Raw genomic sequence first — 15,193 nt, 5'->3', positions numbered from 1 at the left:
CAATGGACTTTAACATATTTTTGATAAAATTCTTCGAAGATGACTTCCTGACATAGGTAAATGATTTTGCAATATTTTAGCGGGAGTTTTGGTGCGTCTGCTCTCAAAGTTGAGCACAAAGGGGGAGTGGAGTATTCCTTTGTTCATCATGTAATGAACTGACTGGTCACACACTTCACTTGGCCACACGATAGTGGGATGAGAACACAGTAACCGAATGGAATATCAGTACTGGATGACTTTTCATAAGCCTGGCCTTTGATTTTTAAGGAGCTCTTTGGGAATTTTATTTACTCACCACCACTATTGACACGAGGAATAATCAACAAAGAATGAACCCACACATTTTGGTCCATCTCTCCTAAACTTTATAATAATATTTATATTATATCTTGATGACTATTAATCAAGATTTTGTCAAGAACTAGGTTAGCAACAGGTAGATTGTTTTTCACTAATTCTATTGAGCAATTCTGCACAAAATGTGACAATCTGCATTGCATTTTTTTCATAATTCGATTTCTGTCTATATTGCCATTATTATCTGTTTCCATCCATTTAACTTGTCACAATAATTACATTTAAACGAGACAGTCAAACTATTTTTTTTAACAGTTCATTATAATTGAAAGATGATTAAAGGTTATTATTTTGACATAAATTATAATTTATTTTAATCAAGAAAAAAGCGTTCTTATAAAAAAAGTGAAAGATGGAAAGGTTGTAAGGTTGTTTTATAAATAAATAAAAATCACAGTGAGTTACAGTATCAGTGCAAATGCAAGTTTAATTGCAGGGAAAATCTATTAATGCTTAATAAATGTTTCACTCTCAGAGAAAGCATTTTGGGGTGTTTTTTTCTGAATTCCTTTGCTAGACAAAGTATTTCATTCTCACTGGTGCATCAAGGACATGAAATCATGTTGAGGTCACTGGTTGTACAGTACAATATGTGGTGATGATTACAGGTGTTCTTGGTCCTTTTAAAGTCATAGGTCACACTTGTTGTTCAGTATTACATTGAGTGATTATTTTTCCCCCACTCGTGAATGATAAACAATAGATAACCATCTTGATATTGATTGAATGCGACACAAGCAACCTTTTCTGAAAAATAAGAAAGGAATAATGTGCAATACAGAAAGATCTGTACAAGCTGTATAACACCAAGAGAGAAAATCATTTGGACACTTGAAGCCACACTTTACAATGCATGAATGCCATTGCATTAGTTCTCAAAATATCAAACCAATTGGCCTTTTCTCAAAACTAATTTCACTTTTCTTTTTTTTCTTTTTTGCTGTTGCTTTTAACCAGCTGATTGTTGATGGATGTATGAAGTTAGTTCTCACAGGTGTCAGACCTCCGTGTAGTTTATCACATTGACTATGAACATGATGCACAAACTTTGGCAACTGCTGTGTATGAAAGGATAAAAATGCTACCTTCGGAGGATACATTCCAAGGCATGTCTGAATCAAATAGTTAGCTTCATTTCCTCTCTCCTGAGATTCATCTGAACGATTTTTGAAGGCAGCATAGATGTATCTTTCTCTGCCTTTGTTATCCCACAATCCTGTGCATTCTATTCTGTGACAGTTGAGCTAAAAAATAAAGATGGAATCTGAAAGTCGCAGTTGGTGGTCATGCATGTTTTCCACTTTTGATGTCATTTCTAGTGAGAATTTACTATTGAAGTAATTAAATATTCACTAATTCATCACCAAATGTATCACTTTCGTGAGGTACATTCGTGTGCAAACGTTGTAAGTCATTACCTAAGCTTTCGGATGCAGTATATTTAATGGCTGTATCTAAAACATACCCTCATTCACCATTCCCTACTTTATTCCATTAAAATAGTCCAGTGAAAGAAAATGAGTGAGTGAATTTGGACCCTGGATATCTTCCGTCGAGAATTCTTTCAATGAATGATGTATTCTGTACAGTTATACACTCATTATTGAGGTGCATTATGGGATTAAATAAGTGCCCTTGATCATGTCCACTATGTTTTCGGACACCACTACAATTGGTTGTCCCCTCAAATAGTGCTCTGTATAAGGGTATATGGAGCGATTTCAAACGCATCCTTTGTATTTTTTTGAAACTGACAAGGGGATCAACTGGAAACTTCTACCCATCACTGCATTTGTTTTCCAAGTAAACTGTTTAGAGGCCGTCTGCAGGGGTTTAGAGACACTGTGTTTGTGTATGTGTGTGAGAGAGCGACAGACATAGTGTATAATGTATGCCTGCTTAGAAAGGTTGCTACAGAGATAGCTGTGTTGCCTTGGGTTGTTGAAATGTCTTGTTTTGACATGCCTTGTCTTCCATACAAAAAAAATAGGAGAAAAAAAGACATTGCAGGCATCAGAAGACAGCACAGCTAATTAGTCACTTTTGTGCGGGAAGCGTGGTGAGATGATGTCACCGGCAGTGAAGTAATTACTACCCATAAATCATAGTGTGTGTGTGAGGTAGTAGTAGAGGAGCGAACTCTGGTTGGCAGCTCTATTGTCTTGAACTCATGAGCCCACTTCTGTCTCCTTAGTGGAAAGGTAAATAGACACCTTCTAGCTCTCAGACGTGTTTTAGGATGAGGGAGATGAACCCGAAAACGCTTCCGTGCGTGAGAACTGCATCGCCTCCCTATGGCTTCCAGTGTAGTTATGCATCTGTTCAGCACAAGGGTCATTATTTTAGAAATTAATTTCAGATCTCAGAGTTTTTTTTGGAGTAAATGCTCTCCGGCTGCGCCGTGACATCAGGCATCATCCGCGGCATTAATTTTCTTCCCACCATCACAGCGGTTGTTTTGGCACCCCCTTATGTTTTTTAATAGTTTGGTATCTTAGGGCCTTGTCAAGATCGTGGTAGAGGCCTTTGAAATTAGTGACAGTGAGTTTCTGTCAGCATATGCTTTGATTTACTTACTCCCCGTCTATCGCTCTCCATGCAGCCAAGAAAGCCTGATGTTTTACTGTCTCGAAACTGAGTGCGAATTTGCTGACGGTGCTAAACTGTAGGGATGCGCAGGCAGGGCTCCACAGGCTCTGCCCAGCCGCACCACTTCTGAAGTTCTCCAGCACTCTCATGTGACAAGCTGTCGGTTTCTGACTGGGAGCAACTGGTATAAGTTTATGTCATGTTTATGTGTGGTTTGAATGCGCACATATGCTGAAGGGACTGTGCGTCAGTGTTTTTTTCGGCAAGAGTTTATTATTAAAAATGTTGTTTTGAAGTGGAGCTGCTCTACGTTCTTCACACTTTTGCACATTTGGAGGGACTGAAGGACACATCTGGTTCCCCATAGGGTATTTCAATGGAGTTGAGACAGGCCTTTCTGAGTATATTGCTCTATTTAATGCTTATGTTTATCACGCAGGGCCTAACTAAGGAGAAAAACACTTGTAATTTTACAACAACAACGGAAACACATCTGTGGTTGCACAATAATTCTGTAAAATGTTTACAAAGCAACACTGTACATTTTACAATTTAAAATAGTAATTGACATAAATCCAACTGCCCCTTTCAGATGATTTAGCAAGGCCATACTGCTATTAAAATCTGTTTTGTATCTTTAACATCTATACTGACAACCACCATATAAACATAGATGGTAAGAGATAATCACAATACATCACAGGTGGTGGTTAATCACAAATAACTTTTCAACAAGCTGAGGTAAATGCTAATATAAGCCAAGGTGCACAATGTCAAACACAGAACACAATGGTAACACATAAGGGAACTTACTGTAAACCAATTAACAGGTTTTTACTGTAGCATTTGTAGTCTTTAAAGTTGCATTAATTTGTTTACTGTGCATCAGGCAGGGCCTAAACACTTCCCCACCATTGATGGAATTTTTCCATTTTTTCACTGTTATGCATCCTCTAAGAGAGTACAGAATCTCCGGATCGAAACACAGGCAAAGAAGAAGCGGAAGCATTGTAAGCTAATGTGATAATCAAACATTAAACAGCATACAAATCAAAACTGCTTATAAGGTTACCGAATGAAATGTTGCACCCACAAAGAAATTTACATAATAACTGTGCAAGCTTTGTGGGCGTTGATGGACGCAATCTATACCAGGGCTCCAGACTAACTTTTTGCCTTGGTTGCACTGGTGCGCCTAACTTTTTTATTTAGGTGCACCAGCACAAAATTTAGATGCACTCAAATTTTTCCTCGTCTCGCGTCGCCTTTAACACCACAATTTCAAGGTCACCTTTTTATCACGTTCCATATATTCATGTTATGTAAATGCTTTTAAACAAGAATAAGGTGTAGTTTTTTTTTTATTTGAAGCACAATTATACTGTATATAAAAATATAAATCTTTTTTTTTTTTTTTATTAAAGTGCTGTTTTTACATTGTTCAAGTTAGGGCAGGATATTGACACAAATTTCACAATTCGATTCAATATTGATTATATTGGATATCAGGTACAGTACATGGCAAATTTTCTCAAGAAAAACAAATCTCAACTAATGCTGTAAACTGGGAGTCAGTTGTAGCCCACTATGCTTCATTAGCCTACTATAATATTGAAGGTAAAAATTACCTGATTTGTACACAAACACCTAAATTACACTTTTTTTATAATAATAAAGTTATATGAAATATAAACATTTAAATGGTGGCTGCATAAAAACTTGCCAGATTTTTTTCAAACAACATGCATTAAATATTGAAAAACATAAAAAATTATAATGAATATGTAATATGGTGCATATATTAGGCACAATGCTCCTCTAGAGTTAATTTTTCTAGCTAGCTAACGAGTTTATGGTCACTGGATATGTTTTTTCTGAGGTAAATGTGGCGTTACATTACATTGTTTACAAGCGTTTTACTGACGTCTTTCCACGGTTGAAACACCGATTGAGCGATTCCATGTGACATGATACGGATTTCGATAAGTTGTACTCTATCTTTTAACACACTTTCAGATGCTCGTTCATGTTTATTTCGCGCTGTAACTGGTATTATTGGGCCGGAAGAGAAGATCATGTGCGCTCCGCACTGCTGCTTCTCTTGAGCTGAGCTGAGCCAGAGCGATCTCACGCCACAGCGTCAATACACTTTATGTTTTTGAATTTCGTAAGAAAATGGACCTAATTTGAAATCTGAGACTTTGTTTCATATCAATAGTAACAAAGCACAAAGATTATTGTGATTTATTGGATGGGATGCTCGCTACAATGTTCCATTCATTCATCAACTGATAGCCCAACGGTTCGTAAAAATCAATGAGAATCGAGAAATCAATATTTTTACCTAGTTCAAGTAGCCTACATTTTTAAAAGTTTCTTCGTCGTCTGTTTTCCTGCGTTTATTTAGCTGATGCTGCTGATTGCCATAACTGATTCTCTGGTGCTCAGGTGACAGGTCGCAATTTATTTCAACCACACTGCACGGAGCATTTTAGTCCTACAGGAATAACCAATCAGAGGCAAAGACCCACCCAATCTCTATCTCTGATTGGTTTAGACCACGATATGATCCAACCATATCGTGAGAGGCAGCGGAGAGGCAGCGGATGCGATTGCGATCATGCGAGAACGTTAGGTGCACTGGTGCGACCTAGGAAAAATTCTTGTCGCACCCTTACAGAGTTTGGTCGCATGTGCGACCAAATTGGTCGCACTCTAGAGCCCTGTATACTCGGATCTATGTTTTGATTATTGCTCTGACTCCGCTCTTTTTTTTTCTTTCTTTTTTTTTTTTTAGAAAAACACTATTTTCTTTTTGTTCAAAATGTTGCTATTTCTATGAAACATACCCGCCACATGATAAAAAGTAATGCATGAAGCAATAATTTATTTGATTTATTTTGCTTAAAAGCAGATGCGCTGTTATTTCTTTTGGTACGTTGTATGTTTAGATATTCATACAACAAAATATTTGGGGGGCAAGACATGTTTGAGAAAATGATAAAAAATGCTGGTGGTGGCTGGCAAATCATTTTAAAAAAATGCTGGCGGGGAATGCAGTAAAGTCTGAAAATGTTTTAAATTCAATTGCCATTGTAAGTCTTGGTGCATACAGTACAGTATTAATTTTATTTGTTCAGGTCTATAAAAGTCTTAAATTTGACTGTGTAGATATCCTGAGCAGTGACTCTGTTGCGAATTGCTCTCCAGCACATGAACCTGGTGCTCTATTCGCAGCTCAATGCAAATGCATCACAGATGTTACTGTACTGTGAAGTCTCCTATCCTCTCTCTTCCCATCCTCTCTCCTGCTTTCTCATCAGAAAATCCCTTTATGGTTCAGATTGGCACACAACATCCTTGTTCCACCCAGAATAACCTCCCCTCCTCTTCCTCTTCTTGCCTGTTTTCCATTGCTGCTTCTCACTCACACCCTGACACCTACATATTACTTCTGTTTTCTTGAATTCATTCCTCTGTTATTCCTTTTTCCTTATTAGTCGACTCCTGTGGAAAATGTAATTTGAGCTGAATGAGATAAATTTCTGTGGTTTGGCACTTTGGCTGTTTTGTAGCTTGTGGGCTCACACGATTTCATACTTTATTTCTCGCCTGTGCAATTTTCAGCATACATTACTGTACTTATTTAATCTCTGTGTTCTACAAAATGCCAGTTGTGTGTACTATATATTTTTGGTCTTTTTTTTTTGTAGGCTTTTTAATTAATTAATTAAAAATGTAATCTCCATACTTTTTGTAAGTATCTAAATATTTTTACAAACAAAGTGTAGCTACAGTTATTTTAGAGGGCTCTTAAAGCATGGAATGGACTAGTGTTGTTATGTTAACTAAAACTATTAAAAATCGTTTTCAGTAATTGAAATAAAGCTTAAATAAAATATGAAATAACCTGAAAGTTGAAGTGCTAAAATTACTAAAACAGAATTAAAAATGAGTTAAACCAAAAAAGAAATGTAGAATAAAAATGACAAGAGTGCATTAATAAAGTACTTACTTTACTAAAATTAAAATAAAACTATTTCAAATAGATTGATAAATAACATTTATCAATTTGCAGTTTTGGCGTCTGTCGCTTTAAATTCTCGAGCTCTTTAAAGTCTGCTGGATTCTGATTGGCTGTCAGTGTTTTTATCGTTCATCAGCTGGAAAAAAATCATTCTGAAAGTGATTCCAATGATATCCTCCTTCTGTGCCGTTATCATAAGTCGTGATGTGGACTGAGGACTCTGCTATTCTTTTATACTTAGAACGATTTTTAGAACTATACCTTTATCTGTATTGTTATAGGTATCGTTCTTGGTGTGAAAAGGCCTTTAAATATAAAGGTTCTTTATTGGCATTGATGGTTCCATGAAAAACCTTTAAAATCCACTGAACCTTTTCATTGCACAAAAAGTAGATTTTTTTATTTTTTTATTATTATTATTATTACAATGTTCTTTACATTTAACAAAAAAAGTTGTTTTGTTTATGAACTGTTCACTAAATTATTTGACATTGCTGTGAAAACCTCCTTTTGGAACCTTTATATTTAAGAGTGTAATTAATATTACAGGCTCAGGTGACTGGCTCAAAAACAATTGCAAGATGCAGAAATATTTTATTGTTTAATTTTGACTAATTAATGAACGGAAAATCATATTTTTAGAGATTAGTTTTATTTCATTCATTGGAAGGCTAGTTATAGACAATTTAATGTAAATGAGGGGATGTGATAAGGTGAGAATTAGAGATAAACCGAAAGGGAATGAGTTGCTGGAACTTTCTTTATAAGTTTTGTTAGAACAGAACACATCTGTGAAAGCAATCACTGTATATTGCACTTGAGGATGAAGGTCAATGTCTTGTGACAGTTGGAGATTGGCTTTACACACTGTGTTTGTGTTTGTGTTTAAGCAGTTCCACATGGTTCAGAGAGGATTGAATAATGCTCCGGGACTACAGGAGACCCAGTCACTGAGAACCTTTCACATGGTGGAGACTGAGAGACTAAACGGTCTTCACTGCAATCTAAACTCGCAGTTTACAGAAATCACCCTTGAACACCGTGTTGACAAAGAACTCTTCCATGTCTGAGCCCCGTAAACTGGAAGGTGAGAGATATTTTCCCATGAGAAGTTTTTAGTTAATGTGCAGTGGTTTAGAAAAGATGAGAAGACTCTGATTATGAGAGTAAGATCTGAAACGAGAGCTTTGAGGTGGGCGGCACAAATGAGAGAGTGGCAGACCTTTGGAACATCTGCCAATGTGCCTGTGAATTCTAGCAGATTCATTAGAGCAAGTAGGCGGAGGGTGTTTCAGTACTGACAGTTCACAGTCTGCAGGAGGCTGCTCCACTAGTTAGGGTGTGGATTGTTCTACTCTCTTTCCTGACCCCCATCCAGTCAGCTGGTGTTCAAGGCAGCTTAGAACCAAATGTGTATTATGTTTCATTATCTAAAGAAGGTTAAATGGGGACAGTGTATTACTGTGAGAGAGAGCCATTGCTTGGTTTGTTGGAAGCATCTCGGTCAATATACACAAAGTGTCTGAGACACTGTGGCCATTAAGAACTGCATATTCAAGACTTATTACTCTTTTGTTTAGGGTCAGTGAAATTCCTTGTCTTAAGACTTAAGATATGTCATACATGCAGTGGTGTGGAAAAACACCCTAAACACCCTGACCCTACATATACAGCATATGGCTATGTTTACACAGCAAGCCAAATTGACCAATTTCTTTTGACAAGTCAAGTCACATTTATATATATAGCGCTTTTTACAATACAGATTGTTTCAAAGCAGCTTTACAGATATAACAGGAAAATAATGCAAAAAGGTTTGTTTCCAGAAGAAAATAGCATCACAGTCCAGCTTAAGTAAGTTCAGTGATGTTTCATTTTTGTTTTAAAAAAGTTATTAATTTAGTTCATTTATATATATATATATATATATATATATATATATATATATATATATATATATATATATATATATATATATATATATATATATAGCCGCTCTGGAGTAAACAGTGATGTTATCGTCCAGCTCAGTTCAGTTCATGTATAATAGTGTGAATGCAGGCAGATCAATATTATTGTTGAATATTAAATTAAATGTTAAATTTAATGTCCCCAACTAAGCAAGCCAAGCCAATGGCAAGAAAGATGTAAAAAGGTGACAGTGGCAAGGAACCAAAACTCCATCAGGTGGCAGAATGGAGAAAAAATCTTGAGAGAACCCAGGCTCAGTCGGGGGGGCAGTTCTCCTCTGGCCAATGAATGAACAGTGTATGATTATGATTCAGGCAGCATTATAGGTCAGACGTAAGATTGGTTTGGAACAATCAGAATGTTATCCAGTTTAATCTGGTTGAAGATCGGAGTCACGCCGGTATGGAGATGGGTTTGTTCAGGATCAGTTCCGATGGCTGTCGTGTCGATGAGGCCTTCACAGGGGAGAGTCTAGTTGACACAATCTCTGCTGACACTTCAGGTATTGTGGTCGTGTCTAGGTGCAGGTCCTCCATCTGGTCTGGATACGGCCCGGATCCGGCTGACTACATCATGCGTTGTGGTCGTGTCTAGGCGCAGGTCCACCATCTGATCTGGATACGGCCTGGATCAGGCTGATTACAGTAAACCTCGGAATAAGCAGAAATACTAACATTAGCATAGATGCCATTCTTCTTATGATGTAACGAGTGGGTGTTATAGGAAGTGTTCCCGGTTCCGGATGACCTAATTTATGCAGCCTAATAATAATTTAACTGATTTGAATAATAGGAATGTATAATTTTCTATGTGTATGCCAGGTTAAAGAGATGTGTTTTTAGTCTAGATTTAAACTGACAGAGTGTGTCTGCTTCCCGGACAATGTTAGGAAGACTGTTCCAGAGTTTAGGTGCTAAATAGGAAAAGGATATACCGCCAGCAGTCGATTTTGATATTCTAGGTATTATCAACTGGCCAGAGTTTTATAATGCGTTACGAACTCGCTCAAGTACTGGGGAGCTAAACCATTTAGTACTTTGTAAGTAATCAGCAATATTTGATATAGGGAGCCAATGCAGTGTTGACAGAACAGGGCTAATATGGTCATACTTCCTGGTTCTAGTAAGAACTAAGAACTCTAGCTGCTGCGTTTTAGACCAGCTGTAGTTTGTTTATTGTGCGTGCAGGGCAACCACCCATATCATTTTGTGCATACAATGACTTGAATAACCATCTTCTTCTTAATTAATAATTACTGAATTTTAAATCAGAACAGCAGCCCTAATGATATAATGAATTAAATGGATGAAATTCTTAAAAAGAAAGTCTTAAGTTGTTTGGCATAATTTGTCATAGTATAACAGCATAATAATATTGCCTTTGGCAAGCACCACTTATAATACAAAGAAAAATAATTATTATTATTAAAGTTTTTTTTTTTTTTTTTTTTTTTTTTTTGTCGTCCAAATCATGTTGTGCAAACAACATGTAGGGAAAAACAAAAACAGGAAATGACATCACAGAGAGGACTCTTGCAGACCATGATTGTCAAGGTCAATAAGTCTCTTAAATATATGATAATAATTTGACCCTTTTATGACAAGGCAAGGCTAAATCAGGTTAAATGTCATGTGATGCAACCTGTGAAAAAATATAATATGGATGAATTCATAATTCATGGGACAGTTTTAGAGATCGTCAAAAACAGTTTTTACATTTTAAAAATTATTTATTTTTTATAAATAATAATACACATGACACTGAAGTATCCAAGATATAAGGAAATGTTTTACTTTTAACTTGGTTACACTATTTGAAGAGTCAATACCAAGAAACTCCTCTTGAAAATGGCATAAAAGTTTTTTTTTTTTTTTTTATATGAAACCAACATAACAGATTTCATAATATACATTAATATGACATTCAGTGTGAAATGGCATTATTTAAATAAAAATAAAAAAACAGATCTGTATTACACATGAGGGGGAATAAAAAAAGATATGGACTGCATTCAGCTGCAGTGTGAATGTAGCCATAGTCATCTCCGCTCATACTCATATAAAGTAATTAAAAATTTGTATGTGTAAAAAGAAGTGCTAAAGCTGTCACTTGTGAAGTGCAGTGCTTGTAGTGGTTTGTCAGTGTAGCCTTTTACTTTGGAAATAATGGTCTTAAGCTCCTAGCCTTTAATTCATTGGTGGCACCTAATACCTTCAGTTGCTTCATCAATATTCACTAATTGGTTTTAAAACTTCTCATGGAGTCTGTGCTGACAGTATTGGATGAAGTTGTTCTTCAGTCGGCTTTAACATTTGTATTCCTAATGCTGCAGTTCCGCCGACTTCTCTTAGAGAATCTGAAGAGTGTTGGCGCCATTAACCCTTTTTACTTGTCTTTTCTTTAATTAATCCCTTTCTAACTGTGGTGTGCCAAAGAGAATCCTGTCTCATTAAGTGTCTAAATTCATGTGGCAGACTTGTGGTTTTATAAAAGGTACCAATCAAGGGTGTTAGAATGGTGCACTGTGCTTTTATTATTAGAATCTAATGCATCACTTTTGGCTTTTCAGCACAGTGTGTAATGGCCAACTACGGCTCATGTGCTCTGAAGTAAGTGCAGTCATAGCTGATTGCTTGCTATAGCTAAGGGGGACAAACCGAGCTCTGCTTAATACAAAGTTTACTTTAGCATTGATGAGGTTTATGACCTCGAGGAACTCGGCCACACATTAAATCTTTGATTCACTGCGCTGTACTGTGAACAGGTTGTACTCATGTTGTACTCCTCTAGGTGACTAGTTGGAGATCAAGCTGCATTTACTCAACCTGGACAAGTCCAGCTCAGTCATGTTGACTTGATCTATGAAAAATAATGAAACGTGGTGCTAGGCCATTAGTCATTTTGATGGAGTATGTTGACATTGCTGTGTCTCTACCAGTGGCTTTTGCTCCTGGTCCTTAGTACCCACAGCACTGCTCATTTTGTATGTCCCTGTTATCTGACATCAGTTCATGGAGCTCTTTGATACAAACTGATGATGGTCTGAGACAATGGAAAATCCTTCTTCCCTGCTTTAAACACACACACACACACACACACACACACACACACACACACACACACACACACACACACACACACACACACACACACACACACACACACACACACACACACACACACACACACACACACACACACACACACACACGTTGGTGCAACAGCATTATGAGGACTCTCCATAGGCGTAATGGTTTTTATACCGTAAAAACTATATATTCTATCCCCCTACACTGCCCCTATCCCTAAACCTACTTATCACAGGAGACATGCAGCATTTTTAATTTTTTAATAAAACATTGTTTTTTATGTTTTTTAAGCCATTTGATTTATGAGGACTTTTGAAATGTCCTCATAAACCACCCATAAGTTGTAATACCAGTGTAATACACATGTCATTATACAAATTTGTGTCCTCATAAATCACATAAACCAACTCACACACACACACACACACACACACACACACACACACACACACACACACACACACACACACACACACACACACACACACACACACGTGCATACCTATTGCATATCCATACAAACACATGCATTTAAGGACATACAATCCTGCAATATCTGCATGAAAACCTTATGTTTAGTGTTAATCTTTCCTTCCTCCTTTTATATACTGCTTACATATGGACTCATTTATAGTGCCTATAAACAAATCGATAAAAAAATGGTATTTACACAACACACAGATATGGGCATATGTATGATTTATTTAAGATAATATGACCACATGAGTAAATTGGCTCAATATAAATACAATTACATTTTTGTCTAGTTAATAATAGTTTATTTTTATAATAGGAAAAAAAGTCAAGTGATGCAAGCAACAGCATCTTGTGGTGCAACCAGCATGCAGTGGGGGATAATGAAGCAGGATATATATGATATGATGGCCATCATGAATGTGTGTCAAGATCAATAAGCCAATAAATATTGAATAATTCAATATTTTAATGGCAAGGTAATGTTAGTTTATGTTGTAAAGAGTCAGGTTATGTGACTTCCCCAAAATGTAAAGTTTTTCATAAAATGACATTTCTAAATTAAATAGTTACAGGTGTGATGAACACGTGTAGTTTGGGCTACTTTTGTGTGGTCATACTCTTCTGAAAAAGATACCATTTTTTGAAACATGGTTTTATTTATTTATTGTTTATAAATCAATAAATGCATTCATGTATATATTCATAATTATTTACAAAAATCTATAAATATTTTAAAAATGTATTCAATAAATGCATTAATGAATGTATTCATTAAAGTTTGTATATTATGCTGTCGAATCGATTAATTGCAATTAATCGTATCTAACATTTGTTTGTTTATATGTGTGTACATAAATGTGTGTGTGTATAGAGAGAACTTGGCATGTGTTTTCAACTAGATTTCCTTTTGTTTATAATGGACCCTAGATGTTAGTGTTAAATTGACTGTCATAATTATCATATTAATGATATAATATTTATGTATTTATTTTATTTTTTATATAATGAAGCATAATATAACTATTATATAAAAAAAGGAATCTTTCCATAGCTAAATAAAAAGATGAGCCATAATCCAATCCACTTACATCAGTTTATAATTTCCTATCCAGCACCATTTTACCACATATCTTCTACCATTCTACAGCCAAAGAAACATGTAGGGCAGAGGCTGTTATTTGGACATCTCACCACACAATTACTGATTCTCATTCCAGCTGAAAAGGCCGCAGTGGCCCTAGAAAGAAGAACATTGTGTTCATTCAGTGAAAATAAATGTCTTTATGTTCACCACCATGCAGAAGGCATGCCTTATATAAGTTAATGGACAAACCATAAGTCAGTATCAGCCTTTTAAAACTGATATTTGTCCCAGACTGGGAGTAGATTCACCCATCAAACAAACAAACTGAACAGACAGACGCGTCTCCTCTCCCAAAGCCTGTTTGGAGAACGGCGAGTTCCTTGTTTGTCAGTGTGTTTGGGGAGTTGTGAGGGAGAGAGAGCGGATGTACGTTTAAGTCAGTTCCTCTTTTTGTGTGGAACGATATGAGGTCTGAGTGGGGCAGTTAAGGGTGCGCTGGTGCCAAAAGCATTATTTGGAGTGAGCCAGACAGTAGCCGTCAAAACAGGAAAGGCAACAGCAGATGCTGAGATCTGCAGCACGCCATGAAGGTAACCTCAAGCCTTGGCCCCCTGCTCTCACAAACTCAACTTCCTGTTTAGCAGAGCACAGGGGGATGACCATGTGGTTAAACGCAAGTAGAAGTAGAAACAACTGACCAGAATCTAACAGTCACTTGAAGCGTTTAAATAGTAACAGGTGTGAGAATGAAATGTGTAGTTTGGGTTGCTTTTTTGTAGTCATGCTCCAATGAAAAGTCTATCTAATCTTAAATAAACTGTGTTTTATTTAGTTTTAGAAATAAATCAAACAATTGAAAAATTGTTGTAGTTCTAATATATCAAAAAATACATCAATAAATTAAAAAAAAATTGTTTACTTGTTTAAATTATATATTTTAGTTTTAGAAATAAATACAAAAAGTTATAAATATTTATATTTAGAAATCAATAACATATTTGTTTTTATTTATTCATTTGTTTATTGATAGATTGATTGGCTAAGCTAATGCACTCAATGAAATATAGTGGCCAAGTTAAACTACCAGCCCTCCTGCAAAATCCCACTTAATCCGGCCTTTTCTCGCTTTAGCTGGTTTTGGCTGGTCTTATTTTGTTTAAGAAGGTCTAGCTGGACTCCTAGTCTGGCCAGCTGAAAACTTTCTAAAACCAGCCAACTGACCATTCTGGGAGACTAGCTAAGACCAGCAAGCCAACTTGGGATCCCCAACAGGGAGGACTAGCTTGAAATCATGTAAAACCACTGGTTTGAGTTGTATGTTCCAGCAGAATGGCTTAACAAAACACTAAATCTTATTATTTATGACATTCACAAATGCGCTAGCTTTTTGCGCTGGGGTGGGGGGTGGGGGTTATCTCTGCACATCATTGTTTCTGCACCCCAAGGCACTTTTGTGACGAGAAATGCAGTTATTACTTTCACATTAGTGATATGATGAACATTTCTCCTTTCTAGTGATATAGCAGAGATAGTGAGTGAGAGCCCATGAGAAGGATGAAGGGTTGGACTGATGTGGTGAGACCGATCCTTATGGTT

This window comes from Rhinichthys klamathensis, unplaced genomic scaffold (assembly GCF_029890125.1).
Source record: "Rhinichthys klamathensis goyatoka isolate OS25496 unplaced genomic scaffold, OSU_Roscu_1.1 h1tg000343l_1, whole genome shotgun sequence".
Lineage (NCBI taxonomy): Eukaryota > Metazoa > Chordata > Actinopteri > Cypriniformes > Leuciscidae > Rhinichthys > Rhinichthys klamathensis.
The sequence above is the reverse complement of the archived record's forward strand: the minus strand, read 5'-3'. Positions refer to the sequence as shown.